At 33.7% G+C, this 20,604-nt stretch overlaps 1 pseudogene; it reads right to left on the reverse strand.

Moving 5' to 3' along the window:
- Positions 1-9,026: 9,026 nt before the first annotated feature.
- Positions 9,027-10,646, reverse strand: LOC146935780 (toll/interleukin-1 receptor-like protein pseudogene; annotated as a pseudogene).
- Between the last annotated feature and the right edge of the window lie 9,958 nt (positions 10,647-20,604).

The following is a 20,604-nucleotide window of genomic DNA, read 5'->3' on the forward strand; positions in this document are numbered from 1 at the left end:
AGAAATACTTTGTCTAGAAAATGTATAAAAGAACAGCTCGGTAGGTCGAAAACCCGAAAGGGCGATCTAAACCAAAAATGAGCGTCTCGATGGATTGAAAACCCGAAAGGGCGGTCCATGCAAAAATTAGAGGTATAAAAAAAAATTGTTCACCCTGATGGATCGAAAACCCGAAAGGGCGATCTATGCAAAAGTTAAGGGATTATGACAAGTAAACTGCATCAGATTAAGCATCGCTCACTTGGGGCACCTTAGCTGTCAGAAGTTCTCCGATATCGAAGCATCAAAGCAGTGGAATTCAAAGTTGTTTAAGGAACATAGCGGTTATTATGTTCAATACACTTTCCCAATATTAATTACCATTTTCCAAATTCTGTAATCTGTGGTGACATGCCTTTGGCCGGTTACCATTTCTATTAAATCAATTTGAGCCTGTGCCTCTTTATTTGGAATTCTTGTTTATTGTATGTGCAAAATTTCTTCCATTTTTACATTAGTACTTGAAGCAAAAACTTTAAAAATTCTTTTGAAACTTTTGTGTTTTCTTCAAGACGAACAAAAAGGACAAACATATCATCTTTACAACTATGTATCATAGGAGCATGTGTCGGCATTCGGTCCGAAAGCAGGTAGATGCAACAAGTAGACATAGTCATTGCTAAAAAAAAAAAAAAAAAAGAGCTCGCTAAGTAAAAAAACCGAAAGGGCGACTTAGGCAAAAATAAGCTTCCTGGTGGATTGAAAACCCGAAAGGGCGATCCGGGCAAAAGTTAGGGATTTCAAACAAAAAAAATGAATGAAAAAAGAAACATACAAAAAAAAAAAGCAATGACTATTTGAAGCATGAATTTGAGAAAGTGCCTCGGTTTAGAAACGGCGACTTCTGCTAGTGTTTATTCAAAAGGGCCTTACCCCGACAATGTTTGATTCATCCCCAAGTAATGTTATCTCCAATGAAGAGTGTTGAACGATTGTAGCGTGATGTCGGGCCATTTTCTTTTGGACCTGCCCAGCTGTGTCTCATCAATCTTACCATCATGAGTCTCATACATATTCATACATTCATTCATTCATACATACATAGCATGCATACAAATATCACTTATACATGGTTGCATTGTCACCCAGCTGTCTCATTTCGGTTGTATCTCATAAAAGTGTCATCCCCAATAGGACTAATTCAAAGAGCGTCACCAATCAAATTTGTTTCAAGTGGCAGGTCCCACCAAATATTCATCTTTACAAATGTCTATCCAAATTTCCCCAGTGTTTGTTCAAAATCTTATCTCGAGTAATTCACAAGTGACAGACACGTCTTTACTACTTCAAAAGTAATAGACGGTTTTTAATGTTTCTTCTTTTACCATTTCAAAGGTAACAAACACGTCTTTACTACTTCAAAGCTAATAGATGATTTTATTTCTTAATGATGCGCCTTTACCGGTTCAAAGGTAACAGACACGTCTTTACTACTTCAAAAGTAATAGACAGTTTCTCTCCTGCATTGTTTGTCTTCACCTAATTCACGGTGACAAACGCGTCTTTACCATTTCAAAGGTAATAGACACATCTTTACTACTTCAAAAGTAATAGACAGTTTTATTTCAATGTTATGTTCGTCTTTACCAGTTCAAAGGTAACAGACATTGTCCTTTACTAATTCAAAAGTAATTGACAAATTTATTTCTTATTCGTCTTTACCAGTTCAAAAGTAGCAGACACTGTCCTTTACTACTTCAAAAGTAATTGACAAATTTAGTTCTTGTTCGTCTTTACCAGTTCAAAGGTAACATACATTGTCCTTTACTATTTCAAAAGTAATTGACAATTTTATTTCCTGTCATGTTCGTCTTTACCAGTTCAAAGGTCTTAAGACTTTGCCTTTTACTACTTCAAAAGAAATAGACACTTTTATTGCTTGTTACGTTCGTCTTTACTAATTCAAAGGTAATAGACAGTGTTGAGTTCGTCTTTACTACTTCAAAAGTATTTGACGGTTTTTTTTTCCTCGTAATGTCCTCCATTATCACTTCAAGGGTAATTGGCATTCTTTCCTTCTCAGCAATCATTATCAATTTTGTCCCCCAGTCGGCATATGTTTGCCGTTGTTGCATTCATAATTGCATCGCATACATACATACCATTATATTCATAAGCATTGCACTCATAACATCTTAGCTCAAAATTGGTGCACTTTCGGTATTTAAGTCTCTTCGGCCCGTCAAATCAAATATTTCATCTTCAAATCGCCGGAAGAAGAAATCTTAAATAGGGGCATCTGTCATACCCCAATTTTTGACCCAAGATATTACAGACACGTGTCCTCGAACCCTGATCAGTCTTTGACTTTTCAGCGAAAAATTCGGCAGAGAGGTATTTTAAAATACCTCATATTTGGTTCCGAGTCGGGCCCTCTTCTCTCATTTTTTTTATTATTACTTTTATTATTATTACTTTTATTATTATTATTATTATTATTATTATTATTATTATTATTATTATTATTATTATTATTATTAGTGTTATTATTATTATTATTATTATTATTATTATTATTATTCATTTATTTTTTTTAGTCCAAAATTTTGTCCAAAATATCTACCATAGCTCAACAGGCTGTCAGGTCCTTCAAACCCTAAACAGGGGCAGTTTGTGTCGCTGCTTAAGGGACCAAATGTCTCAATCAAGTCTATAAATACAAACACACCTGCAACCAACAAGGAGAGAGAAAAATTTCCAGCAAAAGAAAGGAATTTTTCGACAGACAAGAGATTTTTCCAGCAAAAAGAACAACCAAGTTTCAGAAGCCTAAACCTGCAAAAAAAAATCCCAACACGCAGAGAATTCCTCAAAGCAAAAGAATACACCAGAAACCGATTCCAAACACAGAGGGACCGATTTTCACACATCAATAACACACACACACACAGCCACTCATTCACGAACCAGCACACACGCACATAATCAATCCAGTCACCTAAATCAGTATCACACATAACCGATCCCAACACAAGGACCCATATCATCACAGACCCAAACATTCATCAAATCCGATACTCATCAAACCATTCCAAACCGGCACAAACTTATACGTATACGAATCAAAACTGAATCAAAGGTTTAAACAAGGTAGTTTTTTCTTTTCTATCATTCCTTTAGATCTAGAGGCTTAGGGTGGGTATTTAAGATTTTTGAGGTAAGAAACGAAGAGAGGGGAAGAAAACGGTCAGGAAAGCAAAAAAAATTTTAAAAAAAAAAGAGCTTTTTAGCTCCGGTGCGGCGGCGCCGCCGCGATGGCTCGCCGGCCACCGCACCGGAGTTCTTCCCGGCCGCCCTATTCTCCATCGGAGAAGAAGAAGAAAAGAAGAGAGAGATGAGAGAGTCTCTCTCTAGAAATAAGTTTAGAGAGAGAAAAGAGAAGTGAAAATGATTTTTTTCTGACCCATGTCACTTATATAGAGGCTCTTGGGTCGACCCATGGTCTGACCCATTGTTACCGACCCACTGGGTTTAACCCAACCCAGGCCCAACCGCATGCCTGTCTCTCTCCTTAGCCCAATTCAGCTTTTTTCAATTCCTGCACCCCCATATCACTGCTTCACCCCCCTGCATTTCATTTTTTATCTCTTTTCATGCATTTTTAATTCCTCTCGCATTTTTATCCACTTCTTTCGCATTTTATTTCTTTATTAATTTAACTTTAATATGTCTTTCATGCATTTTTATTTTATTTTTGCATTACATTCTATTTTCTACTATTAATATGCATATTTACATTTTGTCATTAAATACACACCTTAATCCAGAGTGTTCTGGGCCTAAATTAACTGTTAATATTATAATTTTTTTTGTTTAATTTAATTATTCTCCAGAACGATCTGGTCCTTGTTTAATTAAATTAATCCAGAGTACTCTGGTCCTAATTAACTATTAATGTTATATTTTTTTGTTTAAATTTAATTATTCTCCAGAACAATCTGGTCCTTGTTAATTAAATTAATCCAGAGTGCTCTGGTCCTAAATCAATTGTTAATATTTAGTTTTTGCTTATATAATTATTCTCCAGAGCATTCTGGTCCGTGTTAAAATAGCTTCATATTTCAGCTTAATATTATTTTTCTCATTCTGCTTATATAATTTTTCATATCATTATTCAAAAATAACAAAAACATGCAAATATATCAAAATCACAAAAATATTTTTTATAACCAAGCCTTGTTCTCAAATCAAGCGACCGTCATTTTATTTTATTTTCTTAATCAAATTTCAAATCAATCTTAATTCTACTTTGAGTCTATTTTCTTCCAATATCAAAAACACAAACAAATTCCAATTTGCCACTTGGCTTTTCATTTTAAAACCTTTTTTTCAAAAACTATTAAAAAACACAAAACAAACCAAACGTCAATTTCTACCCCGAACTACGAGGTTTTGATCCCTCACGGGTACGTAGGCAGAGGACACTCGTCCTTTCAAATCAATAAAAATGTAGATAAATTAGGCCTCTATTTTCTTTTATCATTTCAAATTACATTTTTTAAAGCAAGCAAGTTTATAGCACAAAAGTTAAATAAAATCAAGAGGTTCTCGTAGAGTACTACGAATACTTAGGGTGCTTAACACCTTCCCTAAATATAACCGACCCCCGAACCCTTAATCCCTAAAAACGTGGTATTTGAACCTTTTTCCACTTTCTTTTTGAAAAGAATTAAATGTTCAGTCGTGAAAACAATTTAGCGGGTCGAACGCCAATCAAATGGCATTTTGACTGTCGGAAAAATGGCGCGACATGTACCTTCTTACAAGGTCCATATCTTTGATGTTTACAAAAAGCTTATCTAAGCCCTTAATATTGGATGAAAAAAAAATTATTTATGAATGAATGCATGTATGCATGATTATGCAAGAAGAACGGTGAAAACATGGTGATGTTTAAGTCCATAATGTTGGAGTCAAGGGTATGTACGCCATTTGGTAAGGACTATGGTTTCATTTGCACTTGTAATAAGGGTTCTACCAAGTTCCCAAATTGCAACCCCCTTGTGAATATATTGGTGTATAGGAATGCTCCTAGTCCAATAACATTCATAAGGTAGTCTAGTTTGAGTGTAGTATCGCGTATCAACTAAAGTCAAGAATGCTCTTGGTTTAGCCACCGCACTACGTCCTAAAAAGGCCAAGATAGGTTAAGGGTAACTAAGGTCCACGGCTTCACGGGACACTCACATTGAAAGTAATAACGTCGACATGAATGCTCATGACAACAAGAGTACTACCTTCTGTGAGGCCTCCACCGAGTAGGGTTATCACATGTACACATGGTCCAAGAATGCTCTTGGTATGACACTATGATTATACCCCGTCCTATCTTATATTTCCCTCAAGTCCGGGTTAGGACTTATCTCACCACTCACGTTAGAAGAAAGAAGAAAGAAAAAGGAGAAAACATATATACACGTATTTCCATCTTTTATTTTTTGATTTTTTTGATTTTTTTTTAAAGCAAGTCTAAAGCACAAAATTTTAAACAAAGCCAAGTTAGGCTTAACCCTCTTAGGGGTCCCCAGTGAAGTCGCCATTTCTGTCGCGTCATTTTTCGGAGATCAACGCTATTTGATTAGCGTTTGACTCACTTTTTATTTCACGACTGAACATTTTAATTTTCTTAAGGAAAGGGGAAAGAAAGTTCAAAAATATCCCATATTGAAAAGATTTAGGGTTCGGGGGTTGGTTATATTTAGGGAAGGTATTAGCACCCTAAATATTCGTAGTACTCTACGAGAACCTCTTGATTTTATTTAACTTTTTGTGCTTAAACTTGCTTGCTTTTTAAACAAAATAGAATTTTGAAATGATTATAAAAAATGAAGACCTAATTATCTACATTTTATTGATTTGAGAGGACGAGTGTCCTTTGCCTACATACCCGTGAAGGATCAAAATCACGTAGTTCGGGGTAGAAATTGACGTTTGATTGGTTTTGTGTTTTTTATTGGTTTTGAAAAAGGTTTTAAAATGAAAAAGCCAAGTGGCAAATGAGAATTGGTTTGTATTTTTTATATTGAAAGAAAATAAACTCAAAGTGGAATTAAAATTGATTTGAAATATGATTAAAGAAAGAAAATAAAAAGAACGATCACTTGATTGAAAATCAAGGTTTATTATGAAAATATTTTTGTGATTTTTGTTATTTGAATGTTTTTGTTGTTTTGGAATAATAAATGAAAATTAAACTAACGGAGCAATAAAAATAAAAGCGCGTGGATTTTTGTAGTGACGTTGGGTCACCACAAAATCCCTAATCTAATTTTTTTGATATATATAAAGCGGTAAAGAAATAAAAGACACACACACACACACACACTTTTCTCATTTATATTTACATTGGACCTAAATACATTCTAATTGCTGGAAAATAAATGACAATAATTAAAATGCTAAATAGAAATAAAATAAAATGCCAAAAAGAAGTAAAATGCAAGAAAATAAAAGAAAGGGACAACAGAAGGGACAAAAATTATCGAAGGGACAAAATTCCGAAGGGACTTGTTCCGAAGGGACAAAATTCTGAAGGGACAGAAAAAGAGGGAAAAGAAAAGAATAGCTCGTCAACACAAGCTAAATGAGGGAGAAGAGAGAAAAGTTCTTTGACAACTCAAGAGAACTTTTGGTGTGTTTTGAAGTGTGGAATGAGGACTCTATTTATAGGTGAGGAGGTTGATGAGAATGGAAAAGTGGTTTAATGGCTTTTGAATGAGATTGATGGTTTTGGAATGTGAAAGTTGACATGAGGAATCTTGGCCATGAATGGTGGCGCGACTAAGAAAGAAAATTCTTTTGGACCCCGGACAAATTATTTTTAGACCTATTGGATGTTTGACTATTTAAAATAAAAAAAAAAGGAAAATATCCTAAAAAGAAAAGTGGACATAAAATAAAAAATAAAATAAAAAAATGGTAAAATAAAAGATGGAAATAATAAAAAAAACTAAAGATGAAAATAAAATAAAATAAAAACTAATAATAATAAAAATAAAAATAAAGGAGAGAAGAGGGTCAGATATCGGAACAAAAGATGAGGTATTTTAAAGTACCCCTTTACCGAAATTTCCTTGAAAAGTCAGAGACTAATCAGGGTCAAACGGCGCATGAATGTAGGACCTTAGGTCAAAAATTGGGGTATGACAAAGGTGTACGAGTGGTAGGGGTGGCGCGCTTCTACCTAGTAGTTATCTAATTTTCTGATGTTAATGTGACATTTGGATAATTTCAATTTTTTATGTATGTTTGGATTTGTTGATGTAATATTTCGATGATTTAGGTTTTTAATGTGTTTTTGTTGTTTCATGTGTTTGTTTTTTTTTTTTTTTTTTGTATATCATTTGTTTTGATGCATATTCAAATCAATCTTGGTGCCTAAATTTAACAAAAAAAGGTTTCCATTTTAACAACACATGGTCTGTTTCTGAGCTGACATAGTTCAGGTTATGTAATCTGAACTATTTATTAATAATTCGGCAAATATAATCCAAAATGTGTCAATATGTACACTACAGTTCGCCTCAAAATGAGGTGTTTGACGTTTTGGGTTATATTTCCTGAAATGTTAGGAAAGTTTTTTGATTATAGTTTCTGAACCATATATTTACAAGTTTTTGGAAAAGCCAGAGAATAGTTCTATTATTGCCTTCAATTTTAGGATGGTTAAGATTATATAATCTGAAAAAAAGTATATAATCGAGCAAAGGGTATTTCGGAAAAGGAAATAGGGCGCGTGAGTAACACATAGGGCGGGAAATGTAAAAGCCATTATAATAAATGGTCATTCAAACCACTTTTCCTTATAGGCCTCGTGATTGCAGGGTTGTGTACCGTCATAATAAATTAAGCTGATGTTCTAAAGTCACGTGTGAAGCATAGTGTAGCATAGAGTGGATTAGTCACTTTCTTGACACATTAGCAAGATCCACATATAGAGGTGTTACCTCAGTATGGGCTAGTTAACCCTAAACATCAAGGTAGTAATCCCTAGTTGCACTGGCCCGAGAAAGTGTTCCATCGCACGATACACTTAGGTTAAATCCCCCTAAGGAACACATGGGGTATTGACTCAATCACAAAGAAGTTGGAGAAACAAACAGAGAGCTCATAAGACGTCACTGTCCAAGATCCATGAAAGGAGGGAAGTTGGCAGCCCATGTCCGAGATGAATCAGGAAGTCATTGCGCCTTCCTCTAGGTCAGACCCACTATAAATACCTGGATCAGAGTCATTGGATTTTATCACGTTCACAAATCACTAAAGCTCAGACCCTAACTTGACAAATCGTTAACAGGGTAGATATTATATATTGTATTCACTGCAAGTGCGTATATCAATCAACTCGTCCATACAGAGTCGATAAGCACTCTTAACCGAGTAATGTCCATTTTTCTCCGCCTACCACACCAACCTATCTTCAGAACTTGTTGAACCAGTGGTTTTTTATTATAGCTTCAATTGTTACTACTCATGATAATGTCCTGATTCCACGTTTTGGAAGTGGGGTCAATCAGACTAGCCAACTGTATTTTTTTTAAGAACCTAAATTAGCCCACCCAAATTGACACTAGGGAGAATCGAACCTGAGACCGCGAGGAGGAGCACACTCCCAAATTCCAAGTCAATACCACCAGGCCAACTCAAGTGGGTTGCCAACTGTCGTATTTCTATCCTTGCTTGTGGGTAAAAGTACCTTATATATTTGTGAACTCTATGTTTCCAATTTTAGTTGATATTGGGTAAATTATCCACAATTTTTAAAGGCGAACCTAGAAAGAAAAAAATAAAAATAAAAATGGTCATCTAAACTTATAGAAACTCTTGTATCTTAAATTTCTCTTTCAAAACACATAAAATTTGATATAGACATTCCATAAAGACAATCCAAGAATTTGAAGTGCATTATATTATATATAATACATGTTCGCATGTACATACATACATATAGAAACAACACTAGTTAAAACATTACATAAAAATTACTACTAAAACCTGAATACATTAGACCATATGTTATAAAAATCATTGCGGGCATTGGAATCATCGGCCTGTGAATACATGTTGGACGGTATGCGGAGTAAACGGTGATGTCTCTCCATTTGAAGTTTTCTGATTTGTTTACCAGTTTCTTGAAACCTTTCCCAATGTGCTGAATGAGGTGTACCCATGAAATATTGCCTTTGATATTCCGCAAGTTTCTCATACTTTTTAATTTGTTGATCTAGATCACCAACATATACACGATTTAATTTTCCCAGCACATCCATAGCAATCTCTTCAACAATTTCGGATTCCAACCTATCATAAATATAATGTAGACAAAAGAGGTATATGACAATACAATAATATTTCAAAAAAAAAAAAAATTATTTGATTTCTGTCAAAAAAATATTACTCGATATGGCCGGCCTGATTACAAACTTTTGAAAATGCAAGTTTCATTCCGTAAACAATTTTAGAAAAATATTTACTACATTCAAAAGAACCCCTCATCAAAACTTAAAATTAAATTAAACATTACTAAGCAACTTCAACAACTTCATAATGAATATAATGAGGTTTAGCGGTCCTCATAAGTTTAAGTCGATTGATATGGACAATGCATTGTAATATGTAGGAGCTGGAGTTTGAACCTTAAACACTCCACTTATTTATCTTTATGAGATGAATTTTTAGTTACTAGATTATTTGACAAAAAAAAAAAAAAAAGATTTAGCAAAAATGCATTTGTTGGAGTGAAACTTATTTCAATATTTAAAGTAAAGAGTTCAAGCTTTATGGATGGAAAAAGCATAGTTGAGACGACAAACTTCATGCAACAAATCATGGTTCTTGACGGAGATTAATCAATTAATAAAGATTAATGAACATTTTGTGACAATAATTGGTTACCAACAAAATTAAAACCTAGTTTAGAGTGTTGGATGGCTCATATGATTTTAGTTAGGGTTAAAACAGTTGAAAGGGTTCGAAAGATCAAAAATTAAACTTCGGCTATAAAAAAAAATAAAATTAGGATATTTGATTTCAAATATGATTTTTTTTAGTCTCTATTATCTTGTCAAAGAAAGTATCTATTATCACTCAAGTATAGAATCTAAAAAATTCATTTATATATACCTGTCAACGGAGCAATCCCATCCAGAGAGATTAGTTGCTTCTTTCAAAGCATCCCTCCATTTTTGCACCTTGTTTGGTCTATCAAAGAACCTCTCTTGATGTCTAGAGAATGCACTTTCAAAGCTTCCTGTTTGGTTCCTTACAGGTGTAGGTTCAATATCATAAAATATAGGCACTACAATTTGACCTCTAGTTTTTTTACAGTCAACTATTTTTTTGACTTCATCTAAACACCATTTAGACGTTGCAAAGTTTTTGGAGAACACAATCACTGAAAGCTTTGCATCTTCAATAGCCCTAAGTAGTGTCCCTGAAATTGCATCCCCTCTTTCAAGGTTGTAGTCTATAAAGGTTCCTATATCTACCCTTTTAAAAGCAGCGTGAAGATGGCTAGTGAAAGTTTTTCGAGTGTCCTCGCCTCTAAAACTAAGAAATACCTCATGCTTCTCTTGAGGATTATTTGAAGAAGATGATGAGGCCATCTTTAGTATATTTTGAGAGCACGGTTATAGTATTTATTGATGATTTTAAGAAGCATTCCTATAAGCTTAAAACACATTTGTTTGTGCAGGCGTGTATATATATTAGGGTTAAATAAGTAAATGGTCCCCTAAATATACCAACATTTGATTTTAGTCTCCCTAAAATATTTCTTAGACTTTTGGTCCTTCTAAAATTTTTTATTTATAAAATTAGTCTCTCTCTACATTGAGTATTACACTATAGCAGGGACTAATTTCATAGAAGAAAAATTTTAGAAGGACCAAAAACCTAAAGAATATTTTATAAAGACTAAAATCAAATGTTGAAATATTTAGGGGGACTATTTTCTTATTTAACCCCTTGTAAAAATATAAATCTAAGCATTCAACAACCTTTAATTCTCATAATTTTATTTAGAATTGTGAGGATACAAAGGTGCAGAATTCAAATTTCCGATAACATAGCAAAATTCAATTAGGTGATCCAGGTGGAAGAGGATTTTCTCTTTTGCTAGATCCTGATGGCGGAGCATTAGGACCTTTGGGCAACATTACAAAATTCGGATGCGTTCGAGGAGCTCGTGGAGATGGTGGAACAATTGGCTTTGGGTTGAATCTTGATGTCGGAGCATATATACACACCTTTTCGTGACATTTCAAAATTTAAATTTGTATGATGTGCCGGTGGGACTGGATGTGGAGGAACATTTGGTTTTTTGTTAGACACCGATGGCGAGGTAGAGACACCTTTGGAAAACATTTTAAAGCCGTGATCACCCAAAACAAGAGAAAAAAACAAGAAAGACAAAGCACAAACCCAATAAACCTTTGAAAATTCCATCTCTCCAATTTGAGATTTCGGTGTGGAAAAACATCATACACCCTCCGGTCAGTAATATAAGCAAAAAAACTACATTTTAGGTTCATTCATTTAATGATGTATGTGGTCTATAATAAAGACCATGTGCATCATTAAATGAATGAATCTAAAATGTAGATTTTTGCTTATAATAGTGACCGAAGGGTGTATAAATGAAGGTTTATGTTCAGGATTATCAGGTCCTTATTAATTTTTTGTTTACTGCCTTTTAATGTGATGTTTATTGACTTATTAATTTTTTTATTAACTTTTAATTTGATGTTTATGGGAGATGCTCTAATTTTAATGTGATGTTTATTGACTTATTAATTTTTTTATTAACTTTTAATGTGATTTTTATTGGAGTTGCTCTAATGTAGAGAAAATAATGTAAGAATAATCATATAACACACGATAAATTAATATTTTACATGCTCTACTTTTTTTTTTAAATATTACACATGAAACATAATTACATATATGATATATCTATGTAAATCTTCCCTAACAAAAAAAACATATCTATGTAAATCTATTATTAATGCTAATCCGTGTCCCAAGGGAAATGGTTAAACATCCAAAACAAATAAGTTTTTATGAAAAAGTTGTGTAATATTTATTTGATTAAAAGTAACTTAAAAGCCAAAATTTTCAAGACAAATTTTTTATTTATAGATTCTTTAACCATTGTTCTGAGGGTACCAGTTAGCAAGATCATTACTTAAAATATACCACAAAATATCAGCTTAGGTTCCATCGCACGATACACTTAGGTTAAATCCCCCTAAGGAACACATGGGGTATTGACTCAATCACAAATAATTTGGAGAAACAGGCCAGAGAGCTCATAAGACGTCACTGTCCACGATCCATGAAAAGGGGGAAGTTGGCAGCCCATGTCCGAGATGAACCGGGAAGTCATTGCACCTTCCTCTAGGTCAGACCCACTATAAATACCTGGATCAGAGTCATTGGATTTTATCACGTTCACAAATCACTAAAGCTCAGACCCTAACTTGACAAATCGTTAACAGGGTAGATATTATATATTGTATTCACTGCAAGTGCATATATCAATCAACTCGTCCATACAGAGTCGATAAGCACTCTTAACCGAGTAATGTCCATTTTTCTCCGCCTTCCGATCCACACCAACCTATCTTCGGTAACTAGTTGAACAAGTGGTTTTTTATTATAGCTTCAATTGTAACTACTCATGATATATGTCCTGATTCCACGTTTTGGAGGTGGGGTCAATCAGACTAGCCAACTGTAGTATTTCTATCCTTGCTTGTGGGTAAAAGTACCTTATATATTTGTGAACTCTATGTTTCCAATTTTAGTTGATATTGGGTAAATTATTCCGCAAGTTTCTCATACTTTTTAATTTGTTGATCTAGATCACCAACATATACACGATTTAATTTTCCCAGCACATCCATAGCAATCTCTTCGACAATTTCGGATTCCAACCTATCACAAATATAATGTAGACAAAAGAGGTATATATGATAATACACTAATATATTTAAAGGTTATACTAACTTGTGCCCTAAGACAAGAAACCCAAAAGTAGAAACATTTTTTTTAAAATTTTGTGCATTCAATTAATCAAAAGTAAAAAAATTAAGGAAAATGCTTCTGCCCTTAGGGCATATGTTAAAATATCAAAGATAGAATTTTAGCATTTGAAATTGCACCAATTTATTTCGCAAAAGATTGACATTTAATTTTTCTCAATAAATACGTTGTTTTTTTGGAAACCTTAACATGCCCTTAGAGCATAAGCTAACATGACCCAAAAATTAAATTCAAATGCATTGATTTCTACTTTTGATACTTGTGCGTACAAGTTAGCATTTTCCTATATTTAAAAAAGATATTTGATTTCTGTAAAAAAAAAATTATTTGATATGGCCGGCCTGACTTCAAACTTTTGAAAATGTTAGTGTGTCACTCGGTAAACAAAATTAAGAAGAATATTCACTACATTGAAAGGAACCACTCATTAAACATTACTAAGTAACTTCAATAACTTTAGAATAAATAAAATGAGGTTTAGCAACAATATGCTTTTGTTGCAGAGAAACTTAATTCAATTTTCTAAATAAAGGTCTCGAGTTCAAGCTTATGGACTATGAAACCCATATGCTTCAAAATGGATGACGTATCGTATCCCCTGCGTATCATGCATCGATATCTGTCTGATACTTCCCAATACGTATCCGAAGATTAAATTTTATTTTTGAAAAAAATAATTATCCGATACTTCCCGATACGTAAAAGGAGAGTATCCGAGAATTATCATGCACCGTTACCTGCCCCAATACTTTCCAATTACTGTTAACTAAAATAACTTAACTCTTGAATATAATGCGTCTTTTTTGGATCGATATAGTATAGCACTAACAATGTTACTTTTGGATATAGTATAGCACTGATGGTGTTCTTTTTGGGATATATTGTGCATGTAATCGACTAATCATCACTCTCTTAATTGTCAATATTTATATTTATGTTGATGTGCTACGAGCCTATGACTCTTTCTTTTGTTTGTTAATATATTTGCATATATTAAAAAAAAATGGTTATAATTATATTGTACATTTAATTATATAATTTTTTTATTAACATATTCCAGCCGTATCATATTTTGATTTTTGAAATTTTCCCGTATCGGCGTATCGGTGCAGTATCGTATCTCGTATCCAGGCTTGACAGCTTATGGATGAAAAAAATAGTTGAGAGAACAAACTTCATGCACGAATCGAGTTTATTGACGGAGATTAATCAATCAATAAAAATCGATAAACATTTTGCAGCAATAACTGGATACCAACAAAATTAAAATCTACTCCCTCCGTTGCATAATGAGTGTCACTTTAGCCAAAAAAAATTGTTTCAAAATGAATGTCAATTTACATTTTCAATACAAATTTAATTTTTTTCTTCCAAGTTTACCCTCAATAAATACTCCAACTTTTCTCTCGCACAATTTTCAATGCAACTTTAAGTTTGTCTTTTTTTTGGACAGTTTAGTAAAAGTGTCATGTCTAATGATTATCATTTCTTAATTTGTGTGCAATTTGCTAAAACGACACTCATTTTGAAACGGAGGGAGTACTAGAGTATTTGGTAACTAGTTATGGTTAAAATAGATGAAAGGGTTAAAAAACATAAACATTCGAAAAAAAGGTATTGTAACACAAGATTTTTCTTTTCATTGTAAAATAATAAAATAAAAAAGAACCTTTCATTTTACACAGTTTTTCCATGGATGATGGTTCTCCATTTATTAGTTATCCCTTACATTCCTAGGTGATTTTCTAGTTTGTTTGTCTCATGCTTCTTCGTTCTTTAAGATTCAACAAAAACATATGTGACATTTGAAGGATTGTGGTGGTGACAGTGTCACCCTCTCTACCATAGTACGACGGTGGGAAGACCCACTTACATGGTGGGAAAAGCTTCATCTTCTTGTACTCTCTCGCTCTCTCTGCTACCCGTATTCACCTGTCCGTTAAACCGTCATCCGGCGCTACCCGCACCCGGTGAACCCGCAACATTCCATGGTTGGAAATGGGCCACGAAATTTGTCATCGGTGGTGCATCGGTTTTGGCTTTTCCGGCCCGAAACCGTCCGATGCTCATGCCCTATTAATAATAGAGAGTAATTAGAATAGTGCTATAGGCATAATCCATCATAAGAGACAAGTACTATGTTAACAAGTATTTGAACATCATAAATCTCATACATTCATTCAACATTTTATTTTCTCTTTATCTTTCTCTTCCTATCATATCAACAACATATATCACACCACACTCTCTATCTACATATATCGCTCAAGGTATATATGGGTTTTGGGAGTCTACCAATCTTTTTGCTTATGTTAATATATCTTGTATAGTTGTAATATTTAAAGGTGGTGGAATTTAGCATGAGAAAGTTGAAGATTTTCCCATGATGTGATACGATATCCCATTAAATGAAGGATTTTATGAGCTTGAAACACATTTATTTGTGTGTGTGTGTGTGTGTGTGTCTATATATATATATATATATATATATATATATATATATATATATATATATATATATATATATATATTTATTTATTAATCGAGAGTAACTAAAATAGTGTTATAGTATAATCCTTCCTAAGCAGACAGGTATTATGTTAACAACTCTTGTATTTGAACATCATAAATCTCATATTTTATTCTAACACTTTATTTTCACTCTATCTCTCTTTCTATCACATCAACATGTCACATTTATCACACCACTCTCTCAATCTCCACATATATCGCTCAAGATGTATATGGGTTTAGGGTATCTACCAATCTTTTTGCTTATTTTAATATATATTTTGTTTGGTCGTAATATTTAAAATTGGTGGAATTTAGCAAGGGAAAGTTGAAGATTTTTCGATGATGGTACTAATCAACCTGGACAGTGGATATAATATATATCCATTGCAACGGTTAAGATCTATTACCGGTAACCCTTCCAATGACTTATTGCTGACATCCGAATACAAAAATTCGTCACCCCACCATTTCACTATTTAATATTATTTCAATTAGTGGTTTTGTATTTAGAATTGTGGGTGACTTGGCATCAAAACAGCTATATGTAAGAATTTTGCTCTTCTAACATATATTTATGCTCCTTGACACCCAAAAACGACCTAAAATCCCTCATCGACAGTTAAGATCTGTTCACTTTTAATGACAGTTAACTCCGGCTTGCTAATACTCTCAATAGCAGTTAACTGTCGATGCATTCTGGTTTATTCAGAATAGAAACATAAACTACCTCATTCTTTCAAAACACAAATTTAAGCAAATTCTCCCTCCATACTCAAGTAAATAGAATTTCTTCAACTTCCATGTTCAACTACAAATTAATGTTGATGATCCTTTTGCATTGAGTATTTTTGTTTTAAATGTTAGATTTTTTTTTTGTTTAAAGTTGTCATATGTTAGATTTTTATGGTTTATGAAATTGTTACTTTTTTGGTAGTTAATGATGAATACTTAAATGTTTGGACTCTGAGTGTTGATTAGAGTATGATTAAGTACAATGTGGTAGTTTACAAATTGAAATAACACAATGAATATATATATATATATATATATATATATATATATATATATATATATATATATATATATAATGTTTATTTAGCACTCCAAGGGTTTGTTGAAATACCTAAATTTATTTTTAATTGATTTTTTCATTGTTTTTTTACTGTGTAGATAATGTCTGTTAACTCAAACCCAAATAAGAGCCGACTAGGCAAGGAGATGATGACTTCTAGAGCCCACATGGAGAGAGTGAATGCGTACCCTAAAAGGCGACGCAGTCGTAGGAGTGGTTTGAAGAGGACCTCCCAGATGGGTACTTCCCAGGTTGTGGACCATCCCTAGTATCAGTACTACCACGATGCAGAGGAGCACTACGAGCAACCTGAGGAGCCTTATGAACCTCAACACTATAAGGATCCTAAGCATCATGGGTCACTGGAAGCCCCACGAGCAGTTCCACCCGCACTAGATGCTTATTGAAGTAAGTCTAATTATATTTTAAAATTGTTCCAATGTTTATTTTAATTATTATATTTTTAACGGTTTGCTTTTTGTGGGTGTGGGGGGCTACTGACATGTTTCTTCTACCGTCATTTCGTACAAATGTTTCCTGTAAGATTTAGAGCAACATTGAACTTAGTATAATTATATTTTTTAATTTGTTCAAATGCTTATTTTAATTATTGTATTTTTAATGGTTTGTTCTTTGTTTTCTTTTTTTGTATTTCCGACTCACACGACGCGTGTGGTAAAGGCAGTCGCCCACAGGAGTATTATTTCAACTGGCTAATTGGTACTCCCGACAAATACTTTCGTCTGGTTCTGGCATTAACTTCATGGATCATGTATTTTTCCACTATAAGAATGGGTTTACTGTCATCAGTTATGCCCTTGTGACCGCATTGTTAGAGAGGTGACATAAGGAGACTAGCAACTTTCATTTTCCTGTTGGTGAGATGACTGTCACACTAGATAATGTGATGTGTCTTCTACACATTCCCATCAAATGGAATATAATGAAACACGGTGACCAGACCGCTTATGAGTACAATGTCGAGCTCTTGACAACTCTGTTGAGTGTTGATGAGGAATATGCGATTCATGAGAGAGGGAAACATTGAGGTGGTTTTGTTTGTATTCCCTCGAAGAATACAATAACTAGAATAATAAATAGACACACCACTAGTTTTCTTATTATAACAAAATCCAATTTTGTCCAAGTGGAAGAACATTGTGTCTCACATTATCTCCTGATGGCGAAACACGCACACCTTTTGGTAACATTTCAAAATTCAGATTTGTCTGATGTGCTGGTGGAGGTGGAGGAGTAATCGATTTTGGGTTGGGTCTTGATGTCGGAACATGTACACCTTTTTGCAACATTTCAAAATTCAAATTTGTGTGATGTGCCACAGAAGATGGAGGAACATTTGGTTTTTTGTTAGGTACTGATGAAGTAGTAGACACACCTTTGGATAACATTTTAAAGCCATGATTACCCAAAACAAGAGAGAAAAAACAAGTAAGACAAAGTACAAACCCATAAACCTTTGAAAATTTCATCTCTCCAATTATTGGTTTAGGTGTGGAAAAACATCATATAAACTAACGTTTATTTATTTATTTTTAACAAAATATAAACGAGGTTTATTTTTTATCTTTTTTTGAAATAATAAACGAAAGATTATGTTAGTCATAATAATGGTTTTCATGTGATGTCCTTATTAAAAAAAAATTACTACTTTTAATGTGATGTTTATTGGCTTATTAATCTTTTTTTCCTTACTTTTAATGTGATGTTTATTGGTTGGAGGTGCTCTAATATATAGATAATAATGTAAGAATAATCATGCATTGGATTTAATATGATCATATTGTTTCATTATACGTTGACCACATTGGGTCTAAATTTAAGAACTCCTCTTTGCAACCAATTCTCTCTCTCTCCTGATAAATCTTATTTCAGTGCCGCACATTGAATCGAAGATATAATTAAAACAGGTTTAGGCAAATTTTAAGAAAAGAAAAATTTTAGGAATTGAAAGGGATTTTGACGGTAACTGCCCACGAATTCAAGTAGGAATTAAATTTCAAATGAGTATTTATAGGAATTAGCGTTGACAGAAAAGAATTCCATTGTAGTTTTGAGAAATGTTAAGGACACTCTCTCTTCAACACTCATTCTTTTATTAGATAAAACCTATGTATGGCTCATCACTTTAAGTGAAACCCATTTTCAAAGTATGAGACCCACCATGATTTAAGCCAATTAGAAAGTGAGTGTTGAAGAGAGTGTTGTTAGCACTACTCTTGTAGTTTTTAAGTATTAGTCCATATGAATTGTTGTTTATCACGTGAAATTGATATCTTCTACCCATACACCACCAGAGCATATGGTTACCAATGGCCAAGGAGAATCGTTGTAAAATAATCAATGAAGTCTTTTTTATGGCTTTCAATGTTGAATCATTCATTTCAGACAAAACGAAAGATATGACTTAAATCTGAAGGCAAAACGATAGGCACTTGTGGGGGTTTATTGTGTGAACTCAAGGAGTGAATATTTATATGTAGCGGTGGAGCAAACAGAGCTCTATCGTCGTCGTTGTGCTTCTGTGAAAGGAGGATACAATGCGATCACGAGTAATGAGATCATATGATCTTATTAAATTCAATGGTTAAATTAAATTGTACACTGATGAGGGACTTAACTGAACCCTCACTCTAGAATCTACCATAACTCGGCGTTAATATCTTTACAATGATCATGTTTTGAAAATTGCTCTTCTCCCGATCAAAATTGCTCATTTTCCCATAAACTATCGAAAATACCCCCAACGTAAGTTAACTTACATTCGCTAAAACAGACGTGAATTAACTCACGTTCAATAACATCCAACATGAGTTAAGTGTTGTTGAAAAAAAATAAAATTTACGCACGGGAGTTATGTCCCGCTGGTAGCATAATTCCAGTTATTTCTTTTGTTTGCTTTACATTTATGTGTTGTATTCTATGGACATGTTGCCTACATCACTTAAATACGTTGAGGTAATTGATCAAATAAAAGCTAAAAGAGAGGCATGTGTCATTTAACTAAAACTTAAGAGAGATGGGCGTAATTATCCCTAGTTAAAAAGTGAAGGTGAGAAAAACACAAGAGGGGGGGGGGGGGGGGGGGGGTTGAATTGTGTTTGCTTTTTCTTGGTTTTCTCCTAAGTTGAAAACACTGATCAGAAGCAGATAGAGTTCTACTTCTGAAGTGATGTTCAGAACTAACTTGCAGCGGATAAAAACAGAGAGAGAGAGAGAGAGAGAGAGAGAGAAAGAAGAAAGACACAAAGCAATTATACAGTTCCTTCCACAAACCGGAAGTAGTCCTGTCCCCCTGCACTTCCAAGGAGAGTTCACTAAAAATGTAATATCTGATTACAACTGCTCACTGCTAAAACTAGCAAGAGTCTTCAAATTGCTCAAGCACAACTGCAAGAGACTTCTTATGCTCCTGAACACAATCAAGAGATTTCTAATGCTCAAGCACAACTGCAAGAGACTTCTATTCAAACAGAATTACAAAGAAAAATGTTTGAGGTTGAACACTTGATTTACAATCAGTGGTGTTCACAATACAAATCAGATACAGACTCTTAAGACTCTAGAATTTCTAAGATATGAAAGTTGATAAGAAATTCTAAGTGAACTTTTGAATGCAAAACAATTTCAGCAGAGTTTTGACACTTGTAAATTGTTGTTGAGCCCTTTCCAATCTCTAAGTGTTCACTCCTTTATATAGAGGTGTGAAAGAGACGTTGTGAATTGCCAGCACATCAAAAATAGAGTCGTTTGAAGCTTTGATCAATCACCAATGATCTTTTGCCTGATATGGTTATTGTCCTATGAATGATCAATTTCAAATTCATTCCAATTGTGAAGGAACATCGTTGCAGGCAGAACTGTTTTTCTTGTTTTGTAGCAGAGACACAACAGAGTAGTGGAGGTAGTGGTTGTAC

Source organism: Medicago sativa, chromosome 3, assembly GCF_051527215.1.
Source record: "Medicago sativa cultivar Bolivia chromosome 3, Bolivia_mono, whole genome shotgun sequence".
NCBI classification, from domain to species: Eukaryota; Viridiplantae; Streptophyta; class Magnoliopsida; order Fabales; family Fabaceae; genus Medicago; species Medicago sativa.